This window comes from Acipenser ruthenus, chromosome 1, assembly GCF_902713425.1.
Source record: "Acipenser ruthenus chromosome 1, fAciRut3.2 maternal haplotype, whole genome shotgun sequence".
In the NCBI taxonomy this organism is placed as follows: Eukaryota; Metazoa; Chordata; class Actinopteri; order Acipenseriformes; family Acipenseridae; genus Acipenser; species Acipenser ruthenus.
The window spans coordinates 118,004,144-118,019,793 of NC_081189.1; positions in this window are offsets into that span (position 1 = coordinate 118,004,144).

The window sequence follows — 15,650 nt, forward strand, 5'->3', positions numbered from 1 at the left end:
AGAAAAAGACTGATAAGGGGCAAAATAACCCTGATCTCAGACCTGGTGAGTGAAACCACCCCAAAACGTTTCGCCATAGATGTACATGTGTATGTGCAGGTGTGTGGGAATGTGTTTGCCTGTGTGTGATTGCCTGTGTGAGGCACTGCTTCCTCAAAGCTGCCACTGACTTTGGATAGAGTCATGCTGAGAGACTGATAGCTGACCAAGGTGTGTGAAATGAGAGAGAAAGAGACACAAGAACAAGAGCCTCTGCTTCACTGCCCAAGGTAAAACAATGAGGGCAGCCGAGCAGGGTGAGGGATGGGAAACTGAAGGGAAGAAATGTCTTGATCAGCAGATTATTATTATTATTATTATTATTATTATTATTATTATTATTATTATTATTATTGTTATTAGTAGTAGTAGTAGTAGTAGTAGTCATAGTAGTAGTACAAAATGCTGTTCTCTCTTAAATTATTATTATTTCTATTATTATTAATATTAATGAACATCAGAATATATGAATATTATGGAATCATGTGATGCTACAGATGAGATATATTTCAATATTCCTTAGTATTTCTAAATTAGGAATGGTTAGGAATGATTGGTTGTATTAAAACTGCACACATTTACTTCAGATGACAGCATCAATGCACATGCTTCTCTCTGCATGTTTGTCTGTTAAATATGTATACAACAGTGATCAGAATGTCCTGCAAAGGGAGATAATCCCTCAAATTATTCCTGACTCATGAATGAACCTATTTAAAGATGAGATAGGAGCACTGTAGAGGGTGTTACTGTGTTACAAGAATTCTGTTGATAGGGCCTTTCCTTGCACCAGGCCCACCAGACACACAGATTCTGTGTTGATTACTGTACTGTGTGCACTTGCTGACCTAGAAAGGAAACAACTGTTGACCCCCAACATTCTCAGCCGCTCGTTCAGCTCATCCAATGGTGGTGCCTCTCAGCTGTGCTGTGGAAAACTCTCTCTTATCCAGGGTGATCTGTCTCTGTGGAAATCAGGGAAGCTGCATGCATGTTTTCCAGTGATTCCCAGGGGAATAGTACTGTATAGGAAAGAAATAACACATAACAGGATGTTCAAATGTGGTTCAACATCCACAGACCTGGGGGAACTGTATTTGAGTGCACTTTTAAAAAACCCCAGCGCCCTATCCCCACCCTTCCCAAAGTGAATTGGTTGTAAAGTAAATCAGGTAGAATGGTTTCTAAATGTGTGCTGGTGTGGTTACATACAGTATCTGCACAGGTCAAAACACTCATTAGCCAATGAGATTGCTCCCTCTATTCTTTAGGAGGACCTGGCATAAAAGGAAAGATGTTGCAGGTACATTATCCCTTATTTCCATTTGTCTTATTAAATAATTATTATTTCAATAAATTTACTACAATGGCAATAATGACACATTTAAGAAAAACACAACAACAAACCCTTTGGTATGCAATAGCTCATGTCACTTTACTGTCGACGCAGTCCATTCCCGAGCGGGACAGACCGCTTTGCTGGATAATAATAATAATAATAATAATAATAATAATAATAATAATAATAATAATAACTTTCATTTGATATAGCACCCTTCACACCAAGGTGTCTCAGGGTGCTGCACAATATGAAAAAAACTAAATCAGGAACATAGTGATAACAATAAGAATAAAACAAAGCAAACGATAAACAGTCAATTAAAAAATACATTAAAAACGGGTCAAATACAAATAAAAACCAATTCCTAAGATCATAAAAACAATAATTACAAAACATATTACAAGTAGAAAAGAAATAGAAAAGAATAGAGCTGGGTTTAGACCCCATTACCAACAACTCAGGTTTGCTTGTATTTAATTTCAGGAAATCATTTGACATCCCAGCTTGTACATCTGCTAATTGGATGCAATTGTAATGCTACAATATTACAAGTGGCAGAGAAATTGTTAATTCTATAATCATTTCCTTTCTTTTCTTTATCTAGTAATTCATTTTTAATCATTGAAACTCTAACTATCACCTGCTTTATGAGACAAGACAGCCAGAAAGCAATCACAAAACGAGCAAGGTTTGCATTTGGGAGTCTTTAAAAAGTGCACATTTGTAATTTAGATTAGCGGGGTAATTGTTATAGGGCGCAACAGGGCACAAAACTAGGCTAATGAGGTTCTGATAGCTTTTTATATACAAAGATCGTCATACACAAAGGATGCCTGCTCATTTCTGCATCAGTCCCATGCTGGAGGGGAGAAAGTTCACATTTCTTCGCTTTGCACCACAGAGCAGTGAGATGTTATCTCAAAGACGTCATCTTCAGAGATAATGCCAGTATCACCATATACGACTACTGTATTGTTATATGCAAAAATATGAAGTCATTTATTTTATAAAGAAGCACAGGTCAAAAATTTAAAATTGATAGTTCTAAGGTGGATAATTGAAAACCCTGTCCCCAGGACCATGTTTTCAAAAGGTGCCAACATTTGAATTAATTTTTTTGTATCTGTTTATTATCTCATGATGTTGTCTAATTTTATGATCTGAACACTGACAGATTTAAATATCGCCATGCTTTCCCTCTATATTAATCCGTGGGGTGATGTATTGACCCACTCATTAACATAGCTGCATACAATGAAACTAATTAAAAACAGAAGCGATGGTTTAATGAGGTGGCAATCTGCCGCTCTTTAGATATCTCGCAGTGAAATAAAGTCACCAGCCTGTTCTCTTTTAACGCTATATTAATCGATTTGGTATATACCTGCAAGGCTATTTATTATGAACTATTAAAACATCACCAAAAGCAATGCAAATACAGTGGAAAGAGCCCTGATACATATCACATTTATATGATGGTATAAAGATCACTATTTAGATCATTCAAATAGAACCCTGGGACTGCAAGATAGAATGTCTGTAAAGAGGCCAGTTTACAAAGGAAAAACTATGAGAAACTATGTCAATCAAACAACATTTCATTTAGTACTCAAACATATGAATTAACACATCCCCCCCCCCCCCCCCCCCCCCTTTAACTCAAAGTATTCAATGGAGAGTTAAGCTCTTTTTTAGTTTAAGAGAAAATCTGGGTGATTCCATGTTTACCGAATTTCATACTTCTGACTGCTTTTAAACCCCAGATATTGAGACCTCAGATTTCAGTTTATAATGGGATCTTATCTGTAGAGGCTATAATTAGTGTGGTTTAGCCATCAACGCCTCAGTGAAATGAGCACATCGTACATTAGCTTTAGTGCCCAAGGAGAGTCTTTTTTTTTTAACTGGATCTCACACTACAGCAGGGTTCCGAAAATATATAGCGTTACATGTCCCCACGTGTTGCTACACCTGTTTAAATTATGTATCTGTAAGTTTTCTTTTCATTGTTAGCATCCTGACAACTTTTTACACTTATAACTTTAAAGTCTGTTTCAAAGCTGTTTTCAAAATGGCTGCTCTAGTGCACTGGGGTTTGAGATCTGTCCTCTAAATCAGGGTTTCCCAAACCTGGTCCCAGGGACCCCCTGTGTCTACTGGTTTTTATTCCAGCTGAGTTCTCAATTACTTAATTAAACCCTTAATTGAACTGATAATTTGCTTAATTAGACCCTTTTACTTGATTTTACCTTTATGGAAAAAACATATATTTTTTAAAAGTAAGATCCTTATATTTTTCATATATAGAAATTGGCCCCTTTTATATATATTTAAAATATATGGGATAGATATGATGAAAATATATGGTGCACTATATATTTTCATTAGTCTGTAATCCATATAAAATGAATAAATAAAAATATATTTTTGTTCCATAAGGGCAGCGCTTAAACAGTTGCAGATTTCAAGTTAGCTATAATATTGTATAAGTAACTTGAACTGCAACTGTTTGGAGCTGAAAACAATTAAAAAGATTGAATTAAGCAAATTATAAGTTCAATTAAGGGCCTAGAGTTAAGCAATTGAGAGCTCAGTTGGAATGAAAACAAGCAGACACAGGGGGGTCCCCAGGACCAGGGTTGAGAAATCCTGCTCTAAATAACTGCAGGAAGAGCGATTAAAAAAACAAAACATAACAACAAGTGCTCTGGCTTTTCTGTTCCGTACCACATCATGGATCGTTATTGCTGTGTTACCTGTTTGACAATGTGGGCAATAATCCTTACACTATCAGTGCACTAGAGCGGCCATTTCGAAAAGAGCTTTGAAACAGACTTGTTAAAAGTTGTCAGGATGTTAACAATGAAAAGAAAAATTACAGGTAAGTTATTTAAACAGCTGTAACAACAGGTGGGGACGTGTAACGCTATATTTTTCGGAACCCGCTTCTTACTCTTTAAGCATGCTGTTAGAAAGCAATGCTGCCATATCTAATATAGTACCAGACATGTTTTAAAATGAAAACCCATGCTTGCTATAACATTTTCTTTTACAACTGCACATTTAAGACCTTTTTAGCTACTGTGCAAAACAGGTAGGATTTGTGAAAATATTTTGTTAGCTGCAAACACTTTAAAATTGAGTTGAGTTGCAATACCTGCCTAAATATCGCTAACAATGTCAATAATTGTCATTGTAGACTGCATATGAATTTCCTGACAGTTGTGAAATACTGTTAATTAAACATCGACGACAAAGGCCAGAGAGACTGTGAAAACAGTGTAGTTCTAATTTAGATTTTTAAAGAAGTAAAGGCATAGCAAACACGCAATAAGTATTGTGAAACAACTCATGCAAACATTATAATATATTTGAAAGGTGTCACGTAATCTATGGCAAACACGTACATCCTTGTTTACTTAGCAGATTTGAAATGTCGTATCACAGCAACATCAGTTTCAAAGGGAGTGGTAAAGTTATATTGTAGCATATTATTGATTGCCAGCCTGATTCCTAATTTATTCAAGTAATATTATCCTGGCAACGGCACACTTTTTGAGTACAGGACTTTTCTGGTTTTCAACTAATGAGCAGACAAACTGTGACAAGCCTTCAATTGAAAATGACACGTTGAATTTGTATTTGTTTGTTTTGCCCAATTCAGATTATTCTTATTCACAAATGAATTGCCTGTCAGTAATCTAATCCAATCTAATGTGTAAATGAGGCACAGACTGCAAGATAAAATAATTAACTTGGTTCACAGGGAGATGACAGGGGTATCAGTGTTAAGGAAAGGAATACAATACGGCCACGTTTTCATTTACCAATCATTCATTGCCATCAACAGCAGATTGAGATCAAGTCTATTTCAGTCCATTAGGATTGCGGGCTTGCATAATTCACTGATTATAGAAGTTAACCTAATGAGCATCCAATATGAAGGACACAAGAGGCAGGTTTTAAAACTCGGACTGCAGACGAAGAAGAAAATATGTAGGCAAAACACAAGGGCTGTGAATATATTAGACTGGAAATATCAGAGGTTGGTAAATTAATTTATGCATAGCAATTTTACAAAAACGTGATACATACAGATTATCTTTAATCTGGTTGCATACTGGATTGTAGACTACAGATAGAGCCAACCGTAGCCCCAGTTTGATAGTGAAACAAGACAAGTTTTCACATTGGTCTCATGGTGCAGATGGAAATGTGGCATGCTGTATGTAAAACATACATTTACGTAAACTCTCTGTTCCTCAGATACATGCATACCATCCTGTACTTTGTAATATTTAAAGCTGCATGTCCATATTGTTGTGGATAGGCAAAAGATCAGACAGGCTTTAGCAGAGACTGAGAGCAGGTGTTCTGTATCCCAGACTGCACAGGTGACAGAGGAGGAACAGTCTAAAAATTGATGACTGCAGAGGTCTTTGCTGCATATCTCAACTCCCTACTTTCCCTACAAGAACCTGAAGCAGTAATCACTGAGAAATGATGAAGAATACCCCCAGAACAATTTCTAAATCTAGGTGACTCCTCACATTACAGTGAGTCCCACTGGTACTACGCCACATTCATTAATATACAGTAGACATGGCAGGGACTTCCAATTTGTGTGGACGACTGAATGTGTCTTTTTGCTTATATGTTTGTTGCTTCTTCTGCCTCCCCATACTGTTTCATCAAATACGGCTACTGTTTCATATGATTGACTATTTAATGTACTATTGCAGGGAGTATTATCTGCCTGGTCTCTCAGTATCTGTCTAACATGTAAAAAAAAGGAGGCATCCCCTCCAGCCCATCCACTTCCCCTTCATCCTAGAGTGTATTGCACAGGCAAGCAAAACCCAATGAGCCACCTCAGCTTGATGTATAGTGGCATCAAAACTGTGCTCTGTATCCAACAGGAGGGAATAGCAGACCTAATATGTTTGAGACTGAGATGGCAGCAGAACAGACTTCAAACAGTAAAAAATCTGTCAATTTGTTGTGCATTAGCTTAAGAACATAAGAAAAGGTTACAACACGGGTCTGTATTTTGCACGAATGCCCTTGCAGTTCCTAGTAGCTGACTGATTAGAAGTCCGGTCTTAAAGGATCCCAATGATTGAGCATCAACAACATGGTTTGGTAACCCATTCCGTACCCTCGTCACTTACCCCTGTCCTAAGTCTGTCTCCATTTAATTAAGGCTTGCTGGTGTAATGGATCTCCTAATAGCGGCCGATGAGTTAATAATACTGACATCATCATTCTGAAGACTTTGAAAAAGACTTCTAGTTGAAACATTTGTCATTTAATTTTTGTTTCTTGTCGTATTTCTTAATTCAGCACTATTGAGTGTAGAATAGTTATAGATGACATCATCATAAGACATGTTAAATGTTAATTTGTAGGGTTTGTGGTTCGAGTCCAGCCCTTGCCTTTCTATACAATTCAATGGGCTGAGACACCAATTCAGTACAAAGGGCATAGCTGTTTCTGTTTGCAGATTCTGTTGACTCTCGGTAATGTGAATTTTGGTAATCCAAAACGCCCTACAGCCCAAACCACATTCAATAGCATACCTCTACGAGTAAGGGTGTAAAATGTTTGCAGCCATCTCAAGTTTAATTGAAATGGTTATTATTAAGAGTGGGCACCAATATCGATATTAATAATAATTTCCATATCACAATATCGTGGGATTAAAAAAATTAAAAAAATTCACATACAGTCACAATACTTTTTATTGCTAATACTGCTAAAAATACAAACACAGTATAATCAAGTTTATTTTATATTCATATTATTACTGTTATTATTAATTATTTCTTAGACAACCTTATCCAGGGCGACTTACAGTTGTTACAAAATATCACAGTACAAAGTATCAGTTTACAAAATATCACATTACAGAATATCACATTATAGAATATCCCATTACAGATACGAGCAGTTATAAAATACAGTCAAATCAGTAGAAAATAAGATGACATTCAAAAGAGCGAAACAAAGATTACAGTAAGTAATTACATTTAAGAGCGTATTTGACTAAGAACAGTTCAACTTGTTGTAAAAATATTTGCTTACAGAGTAAATTCCATTAAGAGCACATAGTAAGTACGATAAATGTATAAGAGCAATTTCAAATAAGATCAATTACAAAAAACGTGAGTATGGAGAGTAAAATCAAGTACAAGATACAGGAAGTAGTTATAATTAAGAGCAGTAGTAGAATACAGCAAGGTATGGAGCAGTTCAGTACAAGTACAAGATGATGCAAGTACTGGTACAATTGGGTGCCATATAGTCCAGTATAGTCAAGAGTTGTGAGGTTTACAGATGCTGTCATAAGGAGGCGCCAGAAGGTGGTTAGGGACCGAGCAGTCCTGATATCCATTCCACCACTGAGGGGCAAAGGTAGAGAAGGAGCAGGATCTGGAAGTGGGGGAGCGGAGGGCAGGGTGGGTGGGGTACAGCTAATCTGCCAGTGGCGGAGTAGCGGAGGGAGTGAGAGGAGGGAGCAGAAAGGTCGAGACAGCGATAGGCAAGTACAAGAGTGTTGAATTGGATGCAAGCGCCGATTGGGAGCCTGTGGAGGGAGCAGAGCAGCGGTGTAGCGTGGGAGAAACGAGGAAGGCAAAAGACATATACATATACAACAAACCCTATACATACCAATCATGGTCAGTCTCCTAGGCAAACACCACACACTAAAGTATTATTAACCATTGTATACGCTACTTGCACCAAGTGACGCCACATTTCAGGATACCAGAGTCTCAATTTCCGGAGAATGAGCGGTTTATTTGAAATCCTGTTTACAACTTTTCCTTTGCTGTATTGAATGGTTTTAAAATATATTTTTTTACCTGTTTGTTTAATTTCTGAGAGAAAATGGATGAGTTGCAGTTCAGGCACAACTACAAAAGCATTTAAATATCAACGACGAAAAGGAAACTGCAGTGATCACTGCTGTGTCCTGTTATGTTTTGCTTCAGCACGGTACAGTTCAACAGTACGTTTTCATGCATTTGACGTGCATGAAGAGACTAGAAGACTTGGCTGAAAAATAGATAAATTCACAGTAACGAAACACACAAGTGTGTGTGTGTGTGTAATGTGTGTATATATATATATATATATATATATATATATATATATATATATATATATATATATATATATATATATATAAACCTTTATTTTACTAGGTAAGCACATTGAGATTAAAATCTCTTTTATAAGTGCGACCTAGCCAAGAAAGGCAGCAGCAACACAATAATACACGGTACAAAAAATAAATATATCTAGACACACAAACAATTTAAGACAATTATGACCATGATTTATTATGAAACAATCGTCAAACATAAGTAATTCAATTGCATATAACACATGAGTGCTTAAACAGTTTTGTAATAAGTAAAACAAAATGGTTTATTATTTTGTATTATCAGATGTATTAGTAGAAGCGTTAGACATAATACTGGTACTATTCCAACGAACAATAACAAAAACAAAACTTGAACTCTGAACTTTACACGGTAGGTCTTGAAGGCACCTCGTAGAAAATAGGTCCATTGTAATACTTTTATACAAGGCAAAAAAAAAAATACAAAATAAGAATGAAATACCATACTATACTAATAACAACAAACAACACAGAACTTGCGCTCACCGGACATTGCTATACCGGTATAGCTTAATGCGGAAGTACGATGTGTAAGTAATGTATTCCATTGATTGATGTTTAGGTGCCAAACGCTATTTGCATGCTGCATAAACACCATTGGCCATTCGTTTTGCATTATTCTGAGAAATGCGCATGCGTCAGCGGTTCATTACTTGTGCTGTTATTATTTTGTATTTTAAAATGTGAGCTTTTGGTATTATAAATGAGATATACTTTTGAAGCATCAAAAACACATCTCAAAAGAATGCGAAATTCTGCATGACACTGTACTTTATACTTTTAGAAGTGTCGTGAGTCACCATTTACACGCAGAGCAGCTGAAGATTCAATTATTTCCGGATTGGTTAGAAAGTCTGTGCTCAGTGAAGTATAGAAATATTTCGGTTTTGAGGTGGCTGATGATGGAATAGTAAAACAATATAACAATACCTTGTTTTTCTCTGTGGATATTGTGAAGCAAAGCACCACTTTAAAGTAAGTTATTGCTTTTCTTATGTAAATTTAAGTTAACGTCTATATATGTTTGATATTGCAATTGTGTTATTATATTTCTGTGTTTTGGAAGACTTTGATATTATCGATATCGATATACCATTTTCACATCATTGCCCACCTCTAATTATTATGTATGTGTGATGTAATGCAAGTATCAAAATCAGTACCCCAAACAAATCATCCCCCTAAAAAACTGATCTTAACAACTGGTTTGGATTAGGGAGAGTCTAATTTGAAGGTTGCATCTAGCATCATCAACAATTGTTTTGGCCAGATTCACACATATAAGGTTAACCATATACATGTATAATACAATAAATGTGTTTCTGCTGATGTGGCACTGTCAGCCAGCTTTACATGCTGACGTGTCACTGGTGGCCATCTTTTATACACAGCTGACCAGCTACTGCTAGCAACAAGGATTTTTACACACAGGTGTGAACAAACAAAACTTTTACTTTTTATTATATTTTCTCTTTGCTTATGTTGTTCTCCAATGGGGATACACTGCAGTGATTTGGGAAAATGGGGGAAAGGGTAAGTAAGAATTAATCCCTCATGCATATCACAAACACACACACACACACACACACACACACACACACACACATTAATACGTGAAAGGAAATAGGAAAGGTTCTTAGAGTAAACAAAAAAATACTTTAGTACCAATAATAAATAACCAGGCCACCCTGTGACACCAACAATCCTCCACTGTGTGATCTAAGATTGTGATAAAGAATGCATGTTCCTGTAAATAAATAGGCGCTACTCCATTCAAGGCCTTATAAGTTAAAAGTAGAGTCTTGAAATCAACTCTAGATTGCACGGGGAGCCAGTGCAAGGAGGCCAACAGAGGAGGGATATGTTCACTTTTCTTAGTTCTAGTCAGAACTCTAGTAGCAGCATTTTGAATGAGTTGCAAGCGAGACAAAGCATGGTTTGGAATACCAGAAAACAGACCACTGCAATCAATCCTAGATAACACAAAGGCATGCACTAGTTTTTCAGCATCAAGCACAGGGATAACTGAGAAAAAATCATTAGTCTTTTGGCAACACACTTTTTCCATGTTTTATTTAGGTGCAAATATTACTTTAATGTCACATTGTCCTATATTTTGAAGCTAGTGTCTATGCAGAGACAATACAATCAGGAATGCAGTGATTTAAACAGTATAAAAAAGCAAGAATTGTAGAGAATAATTTAATTGCTCCTTCCTCCAACTACTACTCCAACTATATTACTATTAATATCACTATATGCAATTGTGATAGAGTCCTGGTATACTTGCCTCAGGTAGCCGAGGAGAACACAGACGAGACTGAGATAGAGATTGACGTTGATACGCCGACACAGGCGCACGGGATTTAATCAATAAACATAAACAAAAAGTAAACAATAATGTCATGTGACGCTACCAGCGATGGTAGCGCACAGAGGACGATACATGACTGTACAAACACTCAAAAATAAAAACACAATACAACAAACTATAAATCAAAGGTGCCGTGAAAACGTCAGGCCTTGCAGCAGCCCCGATCACAGCGATCTCTATGTTTTTATACTAACGCTCTGCCGAGACACGCCCACCTGCCTGCTGGAACAGCTCATTGCTTTCAGCTGCTGCTCCACACAGACAGGTAATCATCCACGGCGGAGCGCAACATCAATTAAACAGTTAATTAAATCAATTTACAACAAATAATGCAAAAATATACAATAAAACTACATATTTCCCCATGTGTAGGGCTTCCGCCCTGCCACAGCAATACATACAGTACTAGATCTGCTTTGAGCCTTAAAACAGACCTACAGTGTTGCTATAACAGATACCCAAAATAATGATTCTTTTAAAAAGCCACAGTATAGTGGTTTGTTGCTTTTATATCTTTTAATTGCAGGATAATGTGAGCAGGAAAAAATGCATTAGGATAAGGTGTAGACTCATAAGGAGTTTCAAATAATTAGAAACTACCAATAAAGCACGGGTTAATCTGTCTGCATTCAGTAAATGAGAATGTTATCGACTGTTTCTATAAATACTCTGTTCTGTAGAGCAGAAGCAAGCAGATCAACCATTTCCCCAGGCGATTGTCACTTTTGACCTATTTTATATTTGGGGCGAACTAAGAGAGGTTGTGAGATACTGGAGGACTTAGGGTTATCCTGTTTTTATTTTGTTGAGTTCCCCATGTTTACTAAGGATTGTCTGCTCTGTATTCCCACTTGTTAAACTGAAATTGAACCTGAATTGTCCTCAATCTTTTAATAACAGTATGCAGAACTTGTTATATATTAGTTTGGTGGTCTCCTGCAGTATGGTGGTCTATATCTAGCTGGAAGGTGATTTGTTGCATATAATGTAGTAGCAAGAGAATGTCTTCACACAGAGTTAGTTAGTGGCCAAAAAAAAAGGTAGGAGGTACAGTACACTGCAAATATCTTGGTTGTTCTTCATGCCTTCTCATCTCTTGCTGTGAACTTCTCTTGCTACTACATTATGTGCAACAAATCACCTTCCAGGTAGATATAGACCACCATACTGCAGGAGACCACCATACTGTTATTGAAAGATTGAGGACAATTCAGATTCAATTTTCTCACAACCTCTCTTAGTTAGTTAGTGGCCAAAAAAAGTAGGAGGTACAGTACACTGCTAATATCTTGGTTGTTCTTCATGCCTTCTCATCTCTTGCTGTGAGCTGAACTGCAGTGACCTGTCCTGATCATTCTAATCAAGCAGGGCTTAATCAGTGACATTTATTAAAGGGATCCTTACAAGTGACTCTCGTCCTTTCTGTAAGAGATCCGCGCAGAATTGTAGTTTTGTATACTTCTTAACAATTATTAGTAGTAGTATTATTGTTTTTATATGACACTTTTTTATGGCCCACAAATACAGACGGAAAGCAGAAGAAATTCTCTTTTAGTTTTACCTCACAATTCATGATTTATGAGTGTTTGAAGTTAAGGATCCATGCAAACAAGTTGTACCCACTCAAAACAGCAGGGTTTTTGGTTTTTTTATTTAGCCCCAGAGAGAAAGACTGGAGCTTTAAGCTTATGTTTAGAGTTATTCTCAGACCCTGTCTTTCACCACAGACCTCATTAACACTTGTAAGTTTCTGCTGTAGCATTGGGTAGAATAATATTTCACTCAATAAGGAGTCCAGACATGTGGCTTTCCGAAGAGGCCTCTGTTTATTTACATCACACACTTTGTTTCCCCAACCTCACAATCGGTTACACAAGCCACGGACAGTCAGGTATATGCACAGTACAGTAATGATAGATACACACACATACATGGCATATCTATTGGCTGTTAATTAACATGTACCTACACTTCAGCAAATGGTTAATTGCATATTAATCAAACACTTATTTATGCCACTCAAAATAAAGTTTCACACCAGAGCTTTTCTCACTGGCCGGGGCTCCTGGTACAGGATCAGGTGTCGGGTGTAGGACTACCATTGGCATATGATTACATGCCTATTACTCAAGGATTACTGTGTCCCTTCAGGGAAGTTCAGGGCTGGGAATCTCCAGCCAAGTGCTCTCCATAATGACCACAGTGAGCTTTTGCAGAATGCAGAACAAATGAACCAGTCATGCCAATTTATACAAATGTGTGTTACAGATGTAGTTACGCATTCTTTTGTCCAATGTCTGTATGTACAGCTATGGCCAAAAGTTTTGAATCACCTAGAATTTTAGGATTGAGACATTGTTAAAAAAAAAACAACACACACACAAAAAAAAACTATATGAACATAATTTAGATCTTTAACATCATGTCATCAAAGAAACTACAAAATGATATCGCAAAAGGCTACCGGAAGACATAATAGTAGTACAGTATTTCAATTTGTCAGTTTTCCGTTAAGTATATGGTAAACTCCAAAACGGTGTGTAATTTAAAATGTTAACGTAATATTATTCAGCAGGTTTCATTTGACTTTATGAAGCAAAATTTGTTCATTCTATATGGTCATGCAAAACTTTTTACCAGTGCTGAATACTTCAGGCGTGCTAACCAAGGCTTTAAAATCCTTATCTTGCATTAGTGATACCAACATGGGTCCCCTTGTGTTGAAAATCATTTGGTGCCTGTCTGTCACACTGTTCATGGTGAATATGATAACTGCCTTGAATTTTAGATAGACCCCTAGCCTCTTATAGACCTTTCAGATTTGGGTACAGTCCAATAAATGTTCAATCTTAAACATATTTACAAATATCAGGACCCCGCAAACGAGTTTCCAATGGGTTAAACTAAAATACAATACTACTGAATAGAATGCTTCCTGCTTCCTAATCATAAGGACTTAAGAACATAAGAAAGTTTACAAACAAGAGGAGGTCATTCGACCCATCTTGCTCATTTGGTTGTTAGTAGCTTATTGATCCCAGAATCTCATCAAGCAGCTTCTTGAAGGATCCCAGGGTGTCAGCTTCAACAACATTACTGGGGAGTTGGTTCCAGACCCTCACAATTGTCTGTGTAAAAAAGTGCCTCCTATTTTCTGTTCTGAATGCCCCTTTATATAATCTCCATTTGTGACCCCTGGGCCTTGTTTTTTTTTCAGGTTGAAAAAGTCCCCTAGGTCGACATTGTCAATACCTTTTAGAATTTTGAATGCTTGAATCAGATCACCGCGTAGTCTTCTTTGTTCAAGACTGAATCGATTCAATTCTTTTAGCCTGTCTGCATACGACATGCCTTTTAAACCCAGGATAATTCTGGTCACTCTTCTTTGCACTCTTTCTAGAGCAGCAATATCCTTTTTGTAATGAGGTGACCAGAACTGAACACAATATTCTAGGTGAGGTCTTACTAATGCATTGTAGAGTTTTAACATTACTTCCCTTGATTTAAATTCAACACTTCTCACAATATATCCGAGCATCTTGTTGGCCTTTTTTATAGCTTCCCCACATTGTCTAGATGAAGACATTTCAACATAGTCAACATAAACTCCTAGGTCTTTTTCATAGATTCCTTCTTCAATTTCAGTATCTCCTATATGATATTTATAATGCACATTTGTATTGCCTGCATGCAGTACCTTACACTTTTCTCTATTAAATGTAATTTGCCATGTGTCTGCCCAGTTCTGAATGCTGTCTAGATCATTTTGAATTACCTTTGCTGCAGCAACAGTGTTTGCCACTCCTCTTATTTTTGTGTCGTCTGCAAATTTAACAAGTTTGCTTATTATACCAGAATCTAAATCATTAATGTAGATTAGGAATAGCAGAGGACCTAATACTGATCCCTGTGGTACACCACTGGTTACATCACTCCATTTTGAGGTTTCTCCTCTAATCAGTACTTTCTGTTTTCTACATGTTAACCACTCCCTAATCCATGTGCATGCATTTCCTTGATTCCCTACTCTGTTCAGTTTGAGAATTAATCTTTTATGCGGGACTTTGTCAAAAGCTTTCTGGAAATCTAAATAGACCATGTCACATGCTTTGCAATTATCCATTGTCGATGTAGCATCCCCAAAAAAGTCAAGCAGGTTTGTTAGACACGATCTCCTTTTCCTAAAACCATGCTGACTGTCTCCGAGGATACTGTTACCATATAGGTAATTTTCCATTTTGGATCTTGTTATAGTTTCCATAAATTTACATACAATAGAAGTCAGGCTTATTGGTCTGTAGTTACCTGGTTCGGTTTTGTCTCCCTTTTTGTGGATCGGTATTACGTTTGCAATTCTCCAGTCTGTCGGTACAACCCCTGTGTCAAGAGACTGTTGCATGATCTTGGTTAGTGGTTTGTAAATAACGTTAGGTTACTTACCATAACCCTGGTTCCCTGAAAGAGAAGACGACCACCAAACATTATGTATGGGATATTCCTGCCCATTGGGTAGGTATCGCTGAGCTCTACATATCAGAGCTGCCAATAGGCCCCTTCCTTGGATGATACACTCGGTCCCACCCACCGAGGGTATAAAACTACTATCCAATGGAAGCCATTTCTCTTTTTCTGTCGAACTCGTGAGGGTGACCATAGTGACCTCGCCGTTGGTGGTCGTCTTCTCTTTCAGGGAACAAGGGTTACGG